The sequence below is a fragment of the Nicotiana tabacum genome, chromosome 6 (assembly GCF_000715075.1).
Source record: "Nicotiana tabacum cultivar K326 chromosome 6, ASM71507v2, whole genome shotgun sequence".
NCBI classification, from domain to species: Eukaryota; Viridiplantae; Streptophyta; class Magnoliopsida; order Solanales; family Solanaceae; genus Nicotiana; species Nicotiana tabacum.
In genome coordinates this window covers 79,207,905-79,220,956 of record NC_134085.1, presented here as the reverse complement: position 1 = coordinate 79,220,956, position 13,052 = coordinate 79,207,905, and positions in this window count along the sequence as shown.

Here is a 13,052-nt window from a genome sequence, read left to right as displayed (position 1 = left end):
CTCTACTACCCTGAGAACCTTGGCTTTGACTTGCTTGGTGACTTCTTCCTTGATTTTCAAACTCATGTCAAGTTTGAACTTCCTGAGCTTCTGTTGTACCGGTGGACATGTCGAATCGATTGGCAGTTTGTGAGCTACAATAGATGTACTAAGACCAGTCATGTCATCATAACACCCGGTGAATATGTCCTCATATTCCCTTAGAAATTCCGTGTACTCTTTCTTTCCTGATGGTGACAGATGAACACTGATGCGCGTTTCTTTGACATTTTCTGCATCTCCCAGGTTGACAATCTCAGTTTCGTCCAGGTCAGACTTAGGTCTGTTCTCAAAATCCTCAGCCTCTTTAACAACCTCTTCTGGTATATCATCTTCTTCTGAGTTTATATCCATTTGTTGCGTTGTCTCGTTGCATGTCACAATCGTTGGTTCATCAAGATAAGTAATAGTAATGTTGCGTAAATAAAGTAAACTATAAAAAATAAGAGCAAGATTTATAAGAAACTGAAATGCTTTGATAAATTTCATAATTGTTTTTAACATTGGAGCTATTATTTCAATATTAAAAATGCGGAAAGAAAGTCAACTAGCGAAAAATAAAGATAATGCATAGTGCTTTGTTCAGCCTTGCTACCCCGAAGCTTCCGGGCCCTAGTGGTTCTGATGGACCAATTGTTGAGGCATGCTCCTCGGCTCACAGCTTGTATAGAAGGGCCTTCCTCCCCCTCTTCCTCGAAAATGACACAATAGTCCATATTATCATCTTCCAAAAACAAATTCCTCATCGCCGCCAGTGCTTCCTCTTCTTCCGACCCATATATGACATTGGCTGGCTGAAAGGTCTGCTCTAAGCAAGGTATCAGATTCTCCAGTGGGTAGTAGGGACTGCGCCATAGTGGCGACCAGTGGTTGAACTCCTCCCAAGTGTATTCATATCCCAAATGGAAAGTGGTACCGTGTTTCTTCAACTTGATAGGCTTAGCGATTCCTTGGTGATTCTTGCCAAGTCCCTTGCCAGGTTCGTATCCATACCAATTTAGTATACTTTCAATTTTGTTATCCCACCATTTATCCTTGTCCACGGCGTTGACTCGCTCAATATGATGGTAGGTTTCTCCGCCTATCTTCCTTCTTCCTCCGATTGCTGGGATGGTCTAGCGACTATATATGGGATTTCTAGGTGATTCCAATCGAATTTCACTTCTTGATGTAGGGTTGATGCTACAGCCCCAGCGGCATGGATCTAGGGCCGTCCCAATAGCAAGTTGTAAGATGTTGGGACGTCTATCACTTGAAAATCAACGTCGAACCAAGTCGGTCCCATTTGCAGACACAAACTGATTTCCCCAGTAGTGGACCTTTGGGATCCATTGAAAGCTTTGACATTGATGGCTCCATCCTTGATCTCATGTAGGCTCTTTCCCAATGTTCTGAGAGTCACCAATGGACAAATATTGAGGCTGGACCTTCCGTCAATCAGGATTTTAGTGATGAAATAATCTTCACACTGCACAGTGATGTGCAATGCCTTATTGTGGCTTAGCCCTTCAGGTGGTAACTCATCTTCGTGGAAAGTGATTTTGTGACTCTCCAATACTCGCCCTACCATGTTTCCATTTCTCTTCCAATTATATTGCTGGGCACATATGCCTCGCTCAGCACCTTCAATAAGGCATTCTTATGTGCATCAGAGCTTTGTAGCAGAGCCAAGATAGAGATCTGGGTTGGCGTTTTGTTCAACTGATCAATAACCGAATACTCTTTGGCTTGTATCTTCCTCCAGAGATCATCTGGCCCAGTTTCAGTGATGGTTGGTCGTCTAGAGGCCTGCTTACTGGACTTAGCTAGATATTCTGGAGTATAAACCCTGTCGGTTCTTGTCATACCCTGTGCTGCAATTGCTTTTCCAGATTTGGTTTTCCCTTTCCTTCTCGCCTCGGTGGTGTAATCCTACGGTATGACCTTTGGGTGGAACGGTGTTACAACTGTCATGGCCACCGGAATGGGCACCCTTGCTTTGGGAGGTAATACAACAACCTCAAATGGTACAGGTGCCTTTAGGGACCCAAACTCGACCTCAATAGGCCATGGCGTCTTTGTAAAAGAAGGTGCTTCGAACTCAAGTGGTATGGACATGTTCACTTTGACGTCTCCAGAAGGTTGCATTTGGACCACAATCGGGTTAAGGGTGACTATTGGTTTCTTTGTCTCGTCACCTTCAGCGATCAATCCAATCGACCCTTTGGGGTCCCAATCGTCTTCTATCTCAATCATGTGAACACCTCCGCCCTTGTGGTCTTGTAGAGGGTTATTACGGACATTCGGAGTAGGATCCTTTGCCACAATGATCTTGTTGTCAATTAAAGCTTGGATCTTATCCTTCAGAGAGCGACACTCATCAATAGTATGCCCTTTTATGCCGGAAAGGTATGCACAGTTTTTTTTTTGGGTTGACCCAATGGGAGGGGTTTTTGGGGTTTATGACAGGGATAGGGGTGACGTAACCAGTAGCTTTGAGCCTTTCATACAACTGGTCGATAGGTTTAGAAATGGCGGTATACTATTTAGGGGGTCTGCGGTCGAAGTTTGGTCGGGGTTTAGGGAAATTTTGGCGAGGGGGGGGGGGTGATTGATAGTGGGCTTGTTGGGTGTTGTAGGCTTGGTAGATAGGTGCGAGTTGAGAGTATCTGGGCAAAGTGGGCTGATATGTGAGAGGTGGAGATGATTAGTAAGTAGGCGGTGGAGCTTGGTAAAAGGGCAAGGGTGCTTGGTAATTTGGGGTAGTCTGATATGTGAGTGGAGGTAATGGGTAGGTTTGGTATTTGACTGGGCACTCACATCACAACACTCACATCCCTTTTCTTGGACGTGCCACCAGACTGTAGAGCCTTGTTGGTGGCCTGTAATGCTTCAAAGTTTCTGACCATACCACTTTTAATACCTTCCTCGATCCTTTCCCCTAGCTTAATGATGTAGGAAAATTTCTGGCTTTCAATCAACATCAACCTCTCAGAATATTGTGGGTCTTGAGCCTGGACGAAAAACCTATTCATTTGTTCTTCTTCTAAAGCCGGCCTAACCTTAGCAGCTTCTGATCTCCAACGGGTAGCATACTCGCAGAATGTCTCCGTAGGTTTCTTCTATAAGTTCTAGATGTAGAACACATCTGACGCATTTTCCATGTTGAATTTGAATCTGTCCACGAAATCGGATGCCATACTTACCCAATTCGACCACTTCTTCGGGTCTTGGCTAATGTACCAAGATAGAGCATCCCTTTTCAGGCTTCTCATAAAGAGCTTCATGCGAATCTTTTCATCCTTCCCTACTCCGACCAGCTTGTCGCATTAGGTCCTCAAATAGACTCTGGGATCCCCTGTGCCATCAAACATCTCAAACTTGGGAGGTTTGTACCCCTCGGGCAGTTCGACATCTGGCTGAATGCAAAGGTCTTCGTAATTCAATCCCTTGATCTCCTTGCTTCCTTCAACACCCTGAACTCGGCTAGTCAGCTTCTTGAGTTCTGCGCCAGATTCCTGATAAGAGAGTCTTTGTCATCAGACTCAGGTATGCTTGAAATAGTTGAGTATAGTGTGGTATGATTTCCACATAGATGGGGGTGTTGTGGAGATGATCATTTGTGGAGTTTAGTGGTTCAGGGATGAGCAATGAGGTGTTGTTTGAAGTGTGGCATGTGTTGCAGTGGTGATGGGGAGCGGGTTGGTTTTGTGGTTTCGGGATGTTTTGTGGAGGTGTGGGGTTTTGAGTGTTAGAAAAGTTGACATCTGGGGTGGTGAGGGAAAACGACAAGCTTGCCAAGTTCCGAACTTGGTCCAGTTCTTCCTGAAATTTCAACAACTTTTGCTCGAGCTAGGAGGCACTTTCTTTTGAAACCTGAATACCCTGAGGAACCTCCACCCTTTCAGCTGAGTTCTCCTTTTTGATGTTGCTCAAATCTTCCATTTTTCCCTTGTTCTTGTTTCTGATAAGACTTGGAGGAGGAGGAGGTGGAGGGCCCTTAGATCTTGTGGAGTATGATGGCGATGCCAGAGTGCACGAACTAACCTTTGGCGAGGGGAATAAAATAAAAACAAAGGTAGCAAGTTAGTGCGGGTTATAAGAAAAAGAGGTTGCGATATTTAAACACATAGTGCAAGAATATAATTCGTGTCCTAATTTGGGAGCCTTGTTGTGCCCGAGGTAGGCCTAGTGACAAGTTGATTTGGAGAACTTATAATGCTAAATGCCTCAAAATATTGATAAAAATAAGACGAATCCCAAAACAACACTAAAAATAGCAGAAAATAAAATGTCACTAATGGCCATTGGCCTTATTACATTCTTAAAGCAAAAGAAAAGACTCCTAGCTACTTGGTCCCAGAAGGACCTTCTTCATGTTGAATGTTTTCGTTGATCAGATCCTCCAACTCGCGCAGATTTTCTATTAAAAATGCATTTGCCAGGCGTTCTCCTTTGCCTTCCTCAGCGTTTTTACAGTTGGTGACTCTTTTCCTCACTTTCCCTTCCAACTCCATCAGACTGTATTACAGATATTCCAGTTTCTCACTAGCCCTGGTGACTCTCTCTTTCCATTCGTTGATTTGGTTACTTGATGGGAGGTTGCTCCACCAGGTTAGCAAGAGTGAGGGTATGTTGACCATACCAAAGTCGGGAACTTTGTCATTCATTTATGCAAAACAAAAGGGTGAGGCCATACTTCTGACAGATTCAGCTATTAAATATCAACAATTAGCATGAGTAGCATTTAGTTCTCCAAATAAATGCACAGACATGGTAGCGTCTGTTTGGGTTTCAAGGAAACCTAGTGGACTTTGGACAACGCTATCTTAAAGAGTCATTATGCGGAAAACATAACTGACTCGACTAGGTTTGTCAGTGATGCATGCACAATTGAACAGAGTAAGGTTTCTATGGGGTATTAGACCAGTACCCTTGAGCGGACAACTCAAGAGGGAAAGGCACGGAACCGTCGACTGCACCGCTGATCGACTGGTTTTACCGCAAATAGCCCTTTACCAAATTTTGGGGGTGATAATATTGGAAGGGCGCAACCACTCATTATAAGCGTTGATATGGTATTTTGTTTGGCACGAGTGGAATATGATATTCAATATGCAATTACAAGAATGAAATAAGTTGTCACGTATTTGCACGTTCATAAAGTAATGATTACAGTAATTGCTCATAATTACAACGACATTGAAGGAAAGCGGTAAAAGAAAGCATTAAAGAAAAGAAACAAAAAGCCAAGTCAGTTTCATAGCAGAAAAGAGGTAAAGACATTAAATAAAGGTAATAAAGAAGCAGTGAAGTCACAAGTAACATGAGATGGTAAAAGCCTAAAGAAGTTCCCAACAGAGTCGCCATGCTGTCGCGCCCCCTTTTTCTAAGGCGAAATCGGGTTCATGACATTTGGGAGGACAACACGTTACCTCTTGGGAATTGGGTTTTTTGGGTTGAAGAGTCGCTACCTAATGATTAAAGTTCATTAGGACATTAAAGAAGAGTTCGAGTTGGAAAATCAGAGTTCGGGTAAGGGCTAGAAATTATCCTGAGGGGAAGGTGTTAGGCACCCCCCAATATCCACTAGTGTTGTTCCCGGCCATGTTACAATTGTGACTTTATCTAACAAGTAGGCAAATAAATGTCTCAAATATAAGGAGATTTACACATAATGTTGCAAGTGAATTGAAAGTTTGAAGAAAGATAAAGAAAACGGAAATCTTAAGCAAATAGTCTGGACAGTTAAAAACGGATAACAAGTAAAGGGGAAGGGGTCCTAGGTTTACAAACAATATGGATCACATCAATACAATACCCGGCAATCACTCCTCGGAAGAGGGGTCGCACGTGGTATTAGCGTCGGTCATCATGTTCATATCTACCCTTTCCCACCCCATTAAGGTATTAAACGTGGAATAGTGTCGTTACTTATTGCATGTTATTACCCATACTGATCCTATCAGTCCCGGAGGCATTTGGGATTACTAGTCCTAAAGGGAGGGAGGTTGGGGCTTTTCAGAGTTTTGAAAGGATAAAATTCTAATGCGACAAACAAAACACATAAGCAAGTAGGGGGAAACAAATAGCAGTTTAAGGGCTCAAACAGGCCTCCTCACTTAAAGGAGCAAATTATTTAGCATGACTTCAAATACTGGTTAGAGTCTGAATTAAATTTAAAGCGTTAGGACATGCTGCTTCATCACATATTTCTTAGATGATGAGTCCGAATTAGGCCTTGTCTGGTTGCAGTTTATTAAAACTGACATAGTTAAACAATTACCTACTGCTTGCCTAAGTGGAAGTATACTGATTTAAAGAAGGGTTACTGATTTTAGAACCAATTAAATTCTGCACATATTAGACAAACATTACTACTGATTTTAGACTTATACATAAAATAGACGAATCAGATTCAGACGGCTCCTCCTATAGGCATGATTTCTAAGCGTTATTGATTTTAAAATGATTATGTAAGTGTAGGAGCCATATAGGAATGGTATCTAGAATGAAGTTAATTATTATTAAACCTATGATTGTTTGACTAACGACAGATGAATATGCAGAAATGCAGAAACAAAACTATAGTCATGATTTCTATATGCAGAAACTTATAGGCATGGTTTCTAATGCAGTAATGAAACAACTTATAGGCAAGATTTCTACGTGTAATGCATAACTTATAGGCAGGATTTCTAAATGCATAAGTGCAGGAACATATACATGATTTCTATATGCAGAAATTTATAGACATGGTTTCTAATGTAATAATGAGACGACTTATCGGCAGGAGTACTATATGATATGCTCAAATTTAGAATTTGTAAATAGTAATCCCTATGAGCATGTTGTATACCCATATGCATACATAAATGACCCTCCCCTTTTTCACTAGAACCCCATAGTTATTACAAATTATTACAGACCAGAATGAATCAAAAAAGGTACATCAGAACTTCCAGCTGCAACCAAACTGCCTAATTCAGACTCAAGGTCTAGCAATATGAGATAAACCAACATCCAGGATCCGTTTTCCAAAAAGCCTTTCTCTTATTTGGGATGTGTCAAAGTTCCCGAGAGTCTCAATGGGACTCAGGGCAGTGCTTACACCCCAGACACATTGCAGAATTAGATTATAGTGCGGTGTGGAAGAGTCAGCCCTCAAATGTCCAAGTTCAGGGGGAACTCAGGGTCCCAAAGCATGGCTCATAAGAGGGGGACAAAACTTAGAATCTAAGAGTAAGTGTATGTGAATAGAGGGGAATTAGGGAAGGCCATGGCATGCTGGTGGTCATGCCTTGCAATTTAAGAGTGTTGGCACACCCCTGACCAGCCTGTCAGCCAAAATTGGGAGTTAGAATCCATTGAGGATCAGGTTTGGAACTGGGCAGTAATTTGGATACTGCCAGGCCATGAACCTTAACTCAAACACATAGAAGGGAATATGGGTAGGGATTCATAACAGAAAACAGATGCAAGGAAAGAACACACATAGTTAACATTAATCATGAACAACAAAGTAAACAGGATTGCAGAAAACTTTAAATAAACACATAGTGGGTGAGGCAGGAAAGCTAAATTAGAACATACCAGTTTCAGGGAAAACAAACAAGTAAAAGTAGTCTTGAAAAAAAAGCCAAGTTGCAAGCAAAAGTTCTAAAAGATCCCAGAAAAGAGCAGAATGTTGTAAGAGTATTGAACTCAAAGCAATAAAGTGTGTAAGTAAGTTGAAAGTATTGATCTAAAAGTTCGAGGTATTGAACTCGAAGTGGTCTTAAAAGTGCAGAAGGGTAGTCCCTTTTATAGTGCAGAGAAACAAGTAAGAAAGGCAAGGAAATATCATTGAAATCGATCTCCCTTTGGTTAAGGGATTCTGATTCCAATGGGTAAAAGCCAGTTAAGGAAATAAATTTTAATTAAAACCTTTTAAAGTAGCACAAAAGGGGTAAATACATAGAAGTTATTTAAGGAAAAACATCAATGGTACACGGTTTGTGCCAAATATGGCAAGGGAATCAATCAAACAGCCATGAAACCAAAATTATAGGTTTAATTCGAATGAACCAAGTCAAGAAAGGTAAATGAGGTTAAATCAAAGAAAATCAGTGACAATTCGTCAGCCTTATTAAAAGGATTTCAGAATCAATCAATCAGTTGGTAAAAACCTTTTGAAAGAGAAATTTCACATATATAAAGCATACCAACCAAACAAACGGAATTGTCAGGTTACTCATAAAAAGGGTCTAACATTGAAAGCCTTAGAGTCACAAACAAAAGGGAATCGAGTTCAGTTACAGACTCATAGTGAGTCTGAAAGCCTAGGGTCCCAAAGTGGAACCCAAATATCACTTGCCAAAGAAACCCCCAAATCCTGGGGTTTCGATCTGAGTTAGACATAGAGGTGAGAGAGCAGGTCATTGAAAGAGGCTCAGAAGTCTCTTCCGAAGACTTTATGAGAAACAAACATACATGATAGAAAGAACTGATTCAAGGTCATAAGAACATATTTGAGAAAACTCGGAGTTTAAACAAGTTCAGAAGAAAAAGATGATACGAGCTTAAATAAAAACAGGTGAAATATGCTTTAGCACGAACACAAACAGAGCTAAATAAAGTGAACAAAATCAAAGAACTCAACCATAAACACGTATAGCAAAGAATAAGGATTAACAACATGGATTAACATGTGAGTACAGGAATAACAACAAAAGTAGAAGACTCTTGCATAATAGAAAGGAAACAAGAGAGCAAACTCAAGCATAGTAGAAAAGAAAGCATACGAGTATAACATAGGTAAACACACATGAAGAAAGAACAGAAAGAATCGGAAAGATATTTGAAGAAACTTTTTCAGAAAAACTAAAATTGAAATTGAGCGATTTTGAAAAAGAAATTTGGGGGAAAACCTTTTAAAATGTCAAGTAAAGCCCAGGCATATCACAGATCTAAGAAAAATAGGTGAGTACAGAACCTCATATTGCTTGAACATGCCGGGGTATTGGCCGGAGAAGCCATAGATCTACAGATTTGAGAAGGATCTGAAGAGAGCCATTGAAGTCGGGCTTCAAAACCTTGAATAGTTTAGGTCTAATTTTGAGAAAGGATGAGTATAGACCATCCATAGCCGGAGATGCCATGGATTCCGGTGGAAATATGGTAAGATAAGGTGGGAGACGCTTAGGGTTCCAAAGAGGCTCGAGAGGATTTGAGAGACAAAGGGGTTCAAAGGCGGCGTCTCAAGTGGAATGAATTAGGTCAAGGGGGTTTGGGAATTAAAAAAGGAAAGGGTGAATTACGGTCGTTGATCAAAATGATCAGCGGCCTGGATCAAAGGGGAGCCGGGTGGTTTTTTTTAATCGGGTCAGGGGTCGGGTAATTTGGGGCTTGGGCTGGTTTAATTTGGGGGCGGAATTAGGTCAAATTGAGGGCCGAAATTGAAAGGTGAAAGGGCTGTAATTGAAATAGAAATGGGTTAAGTGTTAAATAGCCTATTTTCCCTATTTATTTTATAAAAATAGTAATAATAATTTTAAAAGTAAATTAAAAACACTGATCTAACAAATACTATATAAATATTAATTTAAAAATACTGAAAATAATTTTATAATTATAAAATGCTACTAATCGTGAAATAGGCTATAATTGCAATTACATGCAATTTAGCTTAAAAATACCAAATAGGTTTGTAAAAAATATACAAAAATCACCTTAATTATATTTTGGTGTAAATATGAGAATAAAATAAGTTATTCACCAAAATGATAATCTTGGGAATAATTATTGGATTTTGTACTGCTAAAAATAGACAATAAATTAATTTTAAAATCTTAAAAATTAGGAAAAAATAGCAAAACTCTTTGGCATGCTTATATATGTATGTACATGCTATTTTGAAAGTATTTTGTCTATAAAAAAACATAGGAAAAAATTGGGTATCAACACATACTAGTACTATTCCATGGTACTAACGTACCTTTTGCCGAGGGCGCTACATTTTAAAATGAATGTAGGTGGCTCCATTGCAGATAGTGTCGATCGCGCGTAGCGGAGTACCTTCTTCACGAAGTCTTGTTGAGCCCCTTTCTCCTTCAAGGGATTATATTGCACATCTTTTGTTGTAGACATCTACTTTTGAGGTATAGCCGGGCCTTGTTGTCGGCATTGTCATACTTGTCTTTTATATCCTTAGAGGCTCCGTAGACATATGTATGGGTTATGCATGGGCGTTGGATGGGTCTACGAACTATGATGTAATTCTAATTCTCGCTTTTCTAAAGTGTATTTGTATGGAATCTTGGAACTTATCGACGATTTAATGTTGTGATTTAAAATGAACTAACATTGTAGAATGCACCATCTTTCCTCGTCTAAATAAATGAACGAAAGCATGGTTTCCTTATTCGTATCGAGTTGGGTAGGAAGTGTTTGATAAGGCTTGCTCGGTAGGGTTTGCTCGACTGAGCGCCGGTCGCGCCTCCCGAGGTTGGGGCGTGACAAACTTGTATCAAATCATAAGGTTTTAAAGTGTCCTAGGATGTCTCGAAGCCGTATCTAGTAGAGTCCTTCTTATCGGTGTGTAGTCGACCACATCTATAAGTTGGAGGCTACTTGGGCATTTAGTAATAACACCCTTCTTGGATATTCTGGATCGTGCGGTGAAACTGTTTCCTCTCTAATTAGTGCATTGTTCTATCTTTCAGTAAATGGCACCTAAGAAGAAAGCGAGAATTGGCTAGGAAGCCAATGCTAATACCACTTCAGGAGTGGCTGATGATTCACTGCTTGATACTGTGGGTGAGGGTAGCAGACCTACTATCACTCTTCTTGATTCTTCTATTCCAGAGCAAACTACCCCAGTTCCTACACCTGTGGAGGGTACCACTATCCCCCCGTTGATACCTCTGTCCCGCCTTCAGCCCCACTTTCCGGGTCTGGTATTTCTGATGGGGATCTTAGGGAGCTATTCAGATGTTGACCCAGCTAGTGTCCTCTCAGGCCTAGAGGTTAAATGTTGTGCCCAATTCTTCCAGCCAGCAAGGGGATTCTACTAGTTCTAGGGTGGACAAATTTCTTCAGTTAGACCCTCTGGCGTTCAGAGGTGCCAATCCAGAAGAAGACCCTCAGGATTTCATTGATAAGATGCACAAGACCCTCAGGGTTATGCGAGCAACTGAGACGGAGGCAGTAGAGTTGGCTACCCACCATCTGAATAGGGGTGGCCTATTCATGGTTTGAATTGTGGGAAGATTCCTGAGAGGAAGGGCTCCCTCCGGCAAGGTGGAACGAGTTTGCTGATGCCTTTATAGATCATTTCCTGCCCGCTGAGACAAGGGCAGCCCATGCAGCAGAGTTTGACAATTTGAAGCAAGGTAACAAAAGTGTGTGGGAGTACCACATGGAGTTTGCTCGCTTTTCCAAGTATGCCATTCATATGTTTCCCACAATGGAGGCTAGGGTGCGCCAGTTTTTTAGGGCCTTAATACTTTGACTATTAATGAGGCTTCTACAGTTGCATTGAATTCTAACATGAATTATGGGAAGATGGTAGTATTTGCTTAGGCCATAGAGAACCGTAAATTGAAGAATAGAATGGAGAGAGAGGGTAACAGCAAGGCCCGGTCTACGGGCAACATGGGAGAGTCACTAGGTGGAGGAAGATCAGATTTCAGGGGAGGATCATCAAAGTCGTCCCAGTCTGTTACACAGTCTTCAGCCAGTACACCGCCATTTGGGCCCATCCAGTAGTAGTGGAGTCATTTCAGGCCCGGTCAGGGCAATAGGGGATCCCATCAGCGGGGTCGGTCAGGAGAGAGGTCCTAACAGAAGCACAGGTTCCCGTGCCCCAGGTGCAGGAAGATGCACTCAAGGACTTGCTATTTGGAGTTACCTATATGCTATGGATATGGGATTAGGGGTCATATTCAGAGCCATTGTTGTGTATCCCGCTCTGGAGCGGGTAGGGGCACAACTCAGTCATCCAGTCCAGCAGCTGCTACATCTTTAGCCCCCTCTCTAGCTCAAGGTACCCTAGCAGCCGTAGGGCGTGGTGTAGCTAGGGGTGGTGCGTAGAGTTCAGGAGGACCCAACCGGTTCTATGCTATGAGTGGACGCTAAATTGGAGAGGCTTCCCTTGATGTTGTTACAGGTATTCTGACTATCCAATCTCATGATGTGTATGCAGTTATTGACCCCGATTCCACCTTGTCCTATGTTACCCCTTTTATTGCAATGAAATTCAGGATAAAACTAGATTGGCTTCATGAACCATTTTTAGTGTCTACTCCGGTTGGTGAGTCTACTATAGCTGCTTGAGTTTATAGAAGTTGTGTTGTCACGGTACGTGGTAGGGATACAATGGCCGATCTTGTTGAATTAGGGATGGTCGATTTCGATGGGATAATGGGAATGGATTGGCTTTATTCATGCTTTGCCAAGCTTGATTGTTGGACTAGAACAACGAGGTTTGAATTTTCTAGTGAGCCTGTTGTTTAATGGAAGAGAGATAATGTAGTCCCTAAGGGTCGGTTTATTTCCTACCTTAAGGCCGCGAAGATGATTAAGAAGGGGTGTATTTATTATTTAGTTCGGATTACGGACACCAATGTCGAGGCACCTAGCCTTGAGTCCGTGTTAGCTGTGAATGAATTTCCAGATGTCTTTCTAGATAAGCTCCCTAGAATTCCACCAGACAAGGAGATTGATTTTGGGATCGATGTAATGCCAGGCACGCTGCCTATATCAATTCCACCTTACAGAATGGCACTGGCAGAATTGAAAGAGCTAAAGGAACAATTGAAGGATCTGCTAGAAAAGGGTTTCATCCGGCCGAGTGTGTCACCGTGGGGTGCACCGGTCTTGTTTTTAAGGAAGAAAGATGGGTCGCTACAGATGTGTATAGACTACCGACAACTCAACAAGGTCACAATCAAAAATAAATATCCCCTACCGAGAATAGATGACTTGTTTGACCAATTGCAAGGTGCTATGTGTTTTTCCAAGATTGACTTGCGGTCCGGGTATCACCAATTGAA